This window comes from Solanum dulcamara, chromosome 8, assembly GCF_947179165.1.
Source record: "Solanum dulcamara chromosome 8, daSolDulc1.2, whole genome shotgun sequence".
NCBI classification, from domain to species: domain Eukaryota; kingdom Viridiplantae; phylum Streptophyta; class Magnoliopsida; order Solanales; family Solanaceae; genus Solanum; species Solanum dulcamara.
Window position 1 is genome coordinate 4979757 of NC_077244.1, and position 9315 is coordinate 4989071.

The 9315-nt window shown below is 34.2% G+C and overlaps 1 pseudogene; it reads right to left on the reverse strand.

Moving 5' to 3' along the window:
• Positions 1–1924: 1924 nt before the first annotated feature.
• Positions 1925–8027, reverse strand: LOC129899436 (elongation factor 1-alpha-like; annotated as a pseudogene).
• Between the last annotated feature and the right edge of the window lie 1288 nt (positions 8028–9315).

The following is a 9315-nucleotide window of genomic DNA, read 5'->3' on the forward strand; positions in this document are numbered from 1 at the left end:
ACTTGATGATGAAAATCACCCCTGTAGCTAAGAGTCTTGGTGATACAATAATCGAAGGACTAAAGCATCAAGTCAAGATAACACGAAAGGCATGATTTTCCTTCGTCGTCATCTGGATGAAAGCCTGAAGGTTGAATACTTCATTGTGAAAGATCCAGTTGAATTGTGGGTGGGTTTGAAAGGAAGATATGACCACCTTAAGGCAAACGTATTGTCACGGGTTCGTTATTAGTGGATGCACTTACATTTTCAAGATTTTAAAAATCGTAATTAAGTATAATTTGATGTATTTTGAATAACGTCTCAATTGAAATTATGTGCGAAAACTATAAATGATGAGGACATGTTGGAAAAGATACTAACGTTGTTCAAAATTGAATTGAAATCGATAATTCAAAATGATATTTTTATTGATTTATCAATAATGGGTTATTGATTTAACGATTTTGGTAATAGTTTTGATTTGTTTTATTATTGGGGTATCGATTCTTTTCTGTTTGAGATTTTTTTATCGATAACCCAATAGTGAATTAAATAATTATATTTAATCATTTGGTATATAAAGTGTTTGACTTATAATTTAGTTCATACTTTTACTTTTGGTTATCTCAAATTCTCAATATTCTACCATGTGAAGGTGTTTGCTTTTGAGCTAGATGCAATCTGTTAACTCGGGTTTGTAGTTCATTTGGTTTGTCACCTTATTTTTGAAGTGATTTTCAGTGATTTTTTTATGGTCAAATCTTAATGGTTAAATCAATGATTGAATTGATACTGATCAATTATCAATAAATCAATAACCAATAAGTCAATATTTTAATAATTCTATAACGGTTTAACATGTGTACAAATCTATAACTGTTAAGTTAAATCAATAAACTGAACCGACTAATACACCCCTACTTGACACTCTTTCGGCATTCAACTCCGATGGTAACAATTCTCCTCCCTTACATTTTTTCTAATAACGATTTCTTTTCTATTCTTTCTACTATGAAAGGAAATCAAACCAAAGCATGACAAATTAATGCAAGATAACACTTCATGAAATAGAAGCACTGAGTGTTAAGGAGTTGAAGTTAAAGATGTATATAGAGGAATTAGGATTTTTCGTTGAAGAATATTGCTAAGCTAGGATATTAACATGTCAAATACATTGTACTTTTGAAAATAGTACGTTGTATAAGTACCTCATATATTTATCCAAACTCTTTTCTTATCTAATCAAAACTCATAAAAGAGTTTGGATAAATATGTAATGTGACCTTTGTTTGTCAAAGATTTGAAAGCCACAAATATTGAAATTTGGCAATCATAAAGATTTGGTATATTTGATAAGGTTCACATTTAGCAATCATACTTGTCAAAGATTTGGTATACTTGATAAGGTTCACATTTAGCAACCACATTTGTCAAAGATTTGATATTCTTGATAAGGTTCACATTTAACAACCATAAATGTCAAAGATTTTGTAGCCACAATATTTGAAATATTCACACTAAGATGTTGAATTTTTGTATCTTCAAATGATATCATCCATGACATCATCCTTGACATTAATCAATCCATTTTCCCCCTATAAATAAGGAAGTTGACCATTAGTTGAAACACACCTTGAAGCATATGAAAATATTTCATTGCTTTCTTTCGTATTTTCATTAAGAGTTATTTTATAAGAGAGTTAGTACTGAGAAACACTGCTTTTTAACTTATGAAACCGGTGAACCTCGCTCTGATAACAGTTTGTCACAATCCAAAAATTGAGGTCATGATGGGGCACATTCCAAACCTCATCCCGATGTGTAAGCTGAAAAGTAAAACCATATAGGACTCCCAAAGGGAAGTCAGGCCACGAATAAACACAAAATAAAGGACAACAATAAAATTATTCCAAAACATGGTATCATAAGTTTAAGAGCATCTAAATACAAATTTGAGTCTGAATACACATTTTAAGTCATCGAATATAGAAAAGACTATAAAAGAAAAATGGACTAGCGATCATCTGAATTCCAAAATCTCACCACTGATCCGATGATGATGTATCTGCTAAAATCAACTATCGCGCTGGACACCCTGGCCAGTAACTCCATCAAAACAGGACACAAAAGTAAGGGTGAGTAAATCCACATGTACTCAGTAGATTTAACCGACTGAGTATAAGGAATTAATCAAAACCTATGAAATAAATTAAGGAATACTTCCACCTGCACGCAGAAAAATTCCACTCCAGCTATGTTGTCGCCAATTTATATAGAACGGTGCAAATAAAGTAAATACATAATTACAGTTCAATATCACAATTAAACAAATAGAACAAATATCACAGGTATCAATGCAATGCATTATGATGATGCAATGATATAATAGTACAATGGGCTTAAGGTTGTCGCACAACCTGTCGTATATGCCTGCCGAGTCGTGTTACCAAGCAGGACCCATGAGGGTCTCGCATACCATATACTTCATCATAATTTCAATGTATCAACTACCTCGCCACCCAGCTCATGGCCAAGAACTCATGATATTAATATCTTATCTGCTTGCCATCTACTCGTGGTCAAGGATACAAAAGATGTCACATTTTCTTTCTCAAAAAAGATTTCCACAATTCTCAACTTCTCAATGATCAATGATAATATGAATAAGGATGAATGCATTTACAACATACAAGGCATGGAGGTAATATTCAACTCAACATGTAGTATCAGGTTCAAAGTTCTCAAAACTTCACCTAAACATAATATTCACTCTCAATAAACAGTAATGAGAAGGAAATGCTTCAACTTAAATGTTCACCCCTTTTTCAATAATATTTTAATACTCATACACGCTCACAACCCCCAAATCAACCCCTCAGGCAGGCGCTACAACTCAAATAACCTCTTCACATTTCTAACTCAATTAAGTCATGGATTACACAACCTCAAATAACATATAAAATGTCACATATGCCCCTCCTACATGAGCTACACAGCACATATAAGCTCCCACACGGGCATCACAATATAAATTATCAGTCTCAAACTACATTACGACTCTATTCCAAAGTCTATAACATAGAATTTGTCTAATCACCCAACTCAGCTTCAAGAAGAATATCCAAACCTACCTCAATTGCCGAAACCGCACTCGAATGTTTTACCGAACGAACAACCTTTGAATTCAACGCTCAAAATGCTAACCAACTATCAATAATGAAACATATGCGTCATAAGGAGTCCAATGACACCCATATTGATAGGTTTCAAAATTATGGGTAAAATAGTCTAAAAATTGATCTTTTTTTTAAAGGATCAAATTTGGAATTTTATTGTAAAATCACATTCTACTAGTAATAAGAAACTCATTGTTGAAAAATCCACAAAAATAGAGTTCAAAACGCGTTAGAAATTACCATTTCCTTAAATTCGGGTTAGGTAGAGAAAGGAGAAATTTGGGGATTGAAACTAAAGATTAGGAGTTAAAATCACCAATTAATTAACGAAAATGGAAGATTTTAGGTCAAAAATCACTTACCCAACACTTTTCCTCGAAAATCTTTTCTCAAATCGCCTCCCCAACCTCCAAGAATACAAAATGGAAAAATGGAGATTTTTCCGATATTTCATTATTCATGTGAAATTTGATCTCCGTGAACACAGACATTTAACTCCGTGAATGCGGAGCACGATGAAAGGACCCTCTGCAAACGCAAACCTACTTCGCGAATGCGGAGAAGGGAGATGCTGCTCTCCGCGAATGCTCTAAGGGACCTGCGATCGCGATTCCTCATGCACCAGACACTAAATCAGCCAAAGATTTAAGGATCAAGTTTTTGATCGGGCCCTCAAAATTCATTCGGAATCCCGTACATACAAACCATATATGCACTATTACTAAATTGAATGTCCGGACTCAATGGAACTATCAGAATTTAAATTTGAGGTCTTCTTGATCAAGAATCTGATAAGTCACAACTAAACTAGTTTCGACACTTGAAATACCCAAAATACCCTCGGAACCTTTTTAAAATTACAACAAAGCCATTTCTAGCATTAGAAACACCCCTTGAAACCATTGAAATCATCAGAAATACAATCCAAGTCTCCGAACTTAATTTGTTGACCAAAGTCAAACGTAACTCATTTAAAACTACAATACAACTTGAGACCTCAAATTCAAATATCAACTCCAAATCTGATTCTGACGATTCCCCTAGACCAATTTCCACTTTCTGGAGTTGATGGAACTGACGGACCCATTTCAAGACCCGTAGCTTTGATTGGTATCGAAAACTATTTTTTTACCTCTTAACTCTATAAAACTTAAGAACTTTTCCAATTCACTAACTATTAATATTTTAACACATTCAATCACACAAATGAAACAAATTACACTCGGGGACACCAATGATAGGGGTAAAATGGTAATTTTTCATAAATTTCCAAAAATGACCCTTAAGGTCATTACAAATCTCTAACCAACTAAGATATGCTTAAATCAGAATTATCTTTTTTCTTAAAAGTCAATCAATTTTCTTTTCAATTCAATTTTCATCATGTCGAATTTGTCAAAACTTTAATTTGTGGCACTTGATATTTCTGAAAAAAATTATTTGTCATTAGTACTTGATGATGAAATTCACCCTTGTGGCTAAGTGTCACGACCCAACCCCGTAGGCCGTGATTGGGGTCCAACCTGGACCCCGTATATATACCTAAGAACCCCCAATGGGTCATGACATTTCTATATACATATAGCCCCTTCTTTTTCTTCTTTTTTTGTCTCCGGAGGAGTTATCACTGATCGTATTGTGAAAGGGAACGCAAGCCGACAAGGTTGCCATTTCATATTAAGATGCATCATACATTGAATAGATGCCGTTGAACAAAACATACACACAACCCACAATCATAACAATCCTATACAACTTTAACTTGACTAGAACGACTTTGATTTCATTTGCTCACAACGTCCAACCTACTTATGCAATTTTTCCTACTTCCAACTTCATTTAACACAAGTAATATACTCCATAACAACTTTATTAACTCCAACTCAAAAGGAGGGATCTTACCTTGCCAAAACTCACCTTTGGAAGCTCCTTAACATGCTAAAAATTAGCGGGATATTTGTTGCACTATCCTGCTGCCCCAAATAATTAATTTATGCTATTAAATACCGTTATATCACCATGGGATACCTTAAATAATTAATTCACGGAGCAAAATCAGAGGACTTACCTTGCCTAGGCCAAACTCATAGCTTCCTTTCTTTAGTCTCTCACGTTTTCTCTCAATTTTCCAAGTGAAAGATGGATGAATTATGATGAATTAGTCATCACTTTATATATATACCATATTTGGAGAGTGACATGTGTTAGTCCCTAAGAATGACACGTGTCAAGCCCTTAGGCAGCCACGCCATCTCATGCAACCAATCCAAAGCTACCACATGGCAACGTGAGGGTCCACTCTAAGTAAGTATGTCACCTACTTGGTCCAAGTAGGTGCATCACCTACTTGGTCCATGTAGGTGCATCACCTACTTGTTTCCAAGTAGGTGCTATGCCTCCGTCCGCCTCTTTCGTGGGTGCGTAACCTTGTCTTACTTTAAGAACCTTGTAATCCTTGCTACGTGAGCTCGACATGCACTCCAGTAGCTTAAGTATGTAAAACACCCAAATTGGTAGCTTACGCAAGTAAGTCGAGTTCCACGACTTATTACTTGGCCTTCAACTCCTTCCAAATCTTTATAACTTTATTTCCAACCTTCACTATTATGGGGCATCACATCCTCTCTTTCTTAGAGTTATTTGATAACGTTATAGATAATATGGATCACACGGTAGCTCTAGAAAAGCTAGATAGATGTTTCTATGTACCAAAAATAAGGGGCATAACACTAAGAGTCTTTGGTGATATAATAATCAAAGAAAATGAAACATTAAGTCAGGATAAAACGAAGGATATGATTTTTCTTCATCATCATCTGGATGAAAGCCTAAAGGTTTAATACTAGACAGTAAAAAAGGTCTAGTTGAATTATGGATAGGTTTGGAAAGAAGGTATGACCACCAAAGATCCTTAACTGCAACATTCTTAACGTTGAACCCAACATTGTCACCAGGGAGTGCCTCCTGGAGAGCTTCGTGGTGCAGCTCTACAGACTTGACTTCAGTTGTCAAACCAGAAGGCCAAAGGTCACAACCATACCAGGCTTGATCACATCAGTCTTTACACGACCAACAGAGACGGTTCCAATAACACCAATGTGGAAGACAGAGGGGTTTGTCTGAGGGCCTCTTGGCTTATTAATCTGGTTGAGAGCTTAAAAGAGGGTTGGTCCCTTGTACAAGTCGAGGTTGGTAGACCTTTCAATCAGTTTATCTCCTTCAAAACTAGAGATGGGGACGAAGAGGATCTTGTTAGGGTAATAACCAATCTTCTTGAGGTAGGAAGAAACTTCCTTCACAATTTCATCATACCTAGCCTTGGAGTAGTGGTAGCATCCATCTGAGAAAAAAAAACACAATTAGCATCACACATATCCTGCTTAAAACAACAATAATTCTATCTATCAATAAAAGCAAACCTTGTTACAACAACAAATCATTTGCTTGACCCCAAAGGTGAAGGCAAGCAATGCAAGTTCACGTCTAAGACAATCTTTAGAGATACCGACTTCAAAACTACCAGTGGTGGAGTCAATAATTAGAATAGCACAGTTATCTTAGGAGGTTTCGATGATCATGTTCTTAATAAAGTTCCTGTGTTTAAAGGCATCAATCATAGTGCAATAATACTTAGTGGTCTCAAGCTTCCACAAAGCAATAGTACCATGCTCACGTTCGGTCTTAAATTTGTCGAGCACCCATGCATACTTGAATGACCTCTTGTTCATCCCAGCAGCTTCCTTCTCAAACCTCTTAATAACATATTTTTCAATACCACCAAACTTGTAGATCTAGTGACCGGTGGTAGTAGACTTTCAAGAGTCGACGTGGTCAATGTCCACAATGTTAATCTAAATCTTCTCTTTACCCATCTTGACAGACTAAGAAACTGCAACTTGCACAACACAGATTAAAAACCTATATCAAAAAGCATATAAAATATTCCTAAATTCAGCACATTCAACATTTACAACTGAAAAAATAATCATGTCATAGCTTTTAACCAATTGATTCTTCAATAACAAGTAATATACAACAAAACAATGAACTTCTTGCTATATATACTTCTCCATTTAACATATTATGTGGAAGGCAATATTAAAGAACTTATTGAAAACTTAAATAGAAAAAAAAATTAATAATTGAATTATTTTAGAGCAAGTGCTGCATATGTACATGACTTAGGGTTTCAAAAAGATTGCAAAAAGGTAAACAACTACAACTCCTTTAGTGGTGATGATACTCAAAAAGTCTATCTACATTATACAAATTTTTTTAAGTTAACCCAAAAAGTAGCAACTGATGTGTTGAAGATAGAAAAAAACTCATTTTTGGACTAAATTATTGTATAGTGAATGAATCTAATTCATGGAACGATGTGAAACTTGTACAAAAATTGAATTATATCAAACATATAGGACGAGAGGCGTCCACCCAGTGAGTGAAAAAATACCTACAGTTTATAAACTAACGTAATGTGCATATGAAAAATTCATTACAAACATTTACAGATTTATATTTAGAGATACAGAAATGGTTATATTCAAGGTCAACCACGGATCGACAGTATAAGAACGGGATACAAATCAAACTAGATAATAATAACAGGTATTCGCAATAAAGAAAAGTTAATCTAGCTTATTAAGTCAAAATGCTTTTAATATGTGTAATCTTACTAGAAGACACTGAAAATCATCTAGCCGATTAATAAAAATATGTATAACAATTTATTTACAGATCTACTGAGAGAACAAGAACAGACAAGCATAAAAAATTGACTATATATTAATAAAAATATTACCTTAGAAAAGAGAAATTAGGCGATAAAGCTTAGATTGCGGCACAACAAAAGAAGAGGAATCACAAAAAAAGTGATGAAGGCTTAATGTGGAAGGGATAATGGGCGTTTTATAGTCACGAGGATGAAAATTAGGGTTCACTCAGTGCCGCTTTTAAGTCTATTTACATAAATACCCCTTACATTTTTCTCTTCGGTATTTCACCCACTATACGTTATCTATTTAACTTAAATTTAAATTAATAATTTATATATGTTCGATAATAAGGGGTTGTTTGGTGTGAAACATAACACTAAATAGTTTTGAGATTAAATTATAATGTTACTTAATTTGTTGTTTGGTTGACAAACCTGAAATAATTTATTCCGAAATTAATAATTAGTAATGAGAAAAGTTATCCCTCCTTTTGGATGATATAATAATTTCATCATAATTTGTCATGGGATAAACTTATTAGTTTATAATTCAAATAGGATAAACGTAAGACGTGTGTGTCTATTTTTTAATTTTATATAAGTCTAAGTGTCTACTTGTGCACATTAAAATTGGAAGGTTAACTATGAAATAAGGTCAGGTTGAAGGACATATTTATGTATCCATATTACTTTTAGTTCAACAAACCAAACAACCAATAAAAATAATAGCAGGATAACTTCTATTCAAACAAACGACCGCTAATAGTTATTCTTTGTTTGTGATTAGTAAAGCTGGGCATTCTGTTCTTAAAAATAGAAAAACTCAAGCAAATTGAAATATTTCAGTTTTTCAATTATCACTTGGCTTTAGTTATTATTTTTGACATAGGGTTTGGGTTAACTTGTGTATAGTTATATTAATTTGACAAAATATATGTTATCTTTCGCCGGCAATAAATATTAGATAATTTTATCCATCAAACTTACTCCACTAACCACTAAATTTCTTGTATGCAACAGATATACGAAACCTTGTTCCTCCCTCTGGAGAGGACGGCCTGGTCTGATATCAAAAAGGAAAAATGAGAAGGGCACAGGAAGACACATATGCACGGGAGCATGATTGAGACGTAAATAGCTTTTCGTTTAACTTACGCGATTAGGAACTATATGTCATGCAAGTCCATCAAGAACACAACTAGAATAAGTTAATAGGCGAGTCATGTCTATATAGGCAGCATGCCATAAAAACTCTACGAGATTCCAACCATAATAGCTTTCTTATTGTTAAGTAGTAAACCACAAAATAGATGGTACAACTTTTTTCGACATAGATGGGATTTTGCGTCTCTCCTTGCCTATGCGTCCTCTAAAAGTCCGGGAACAAGCCATACTTTACCATTACCAATTGATGAACTTAATAATTCAGAATGTTATTGTAAT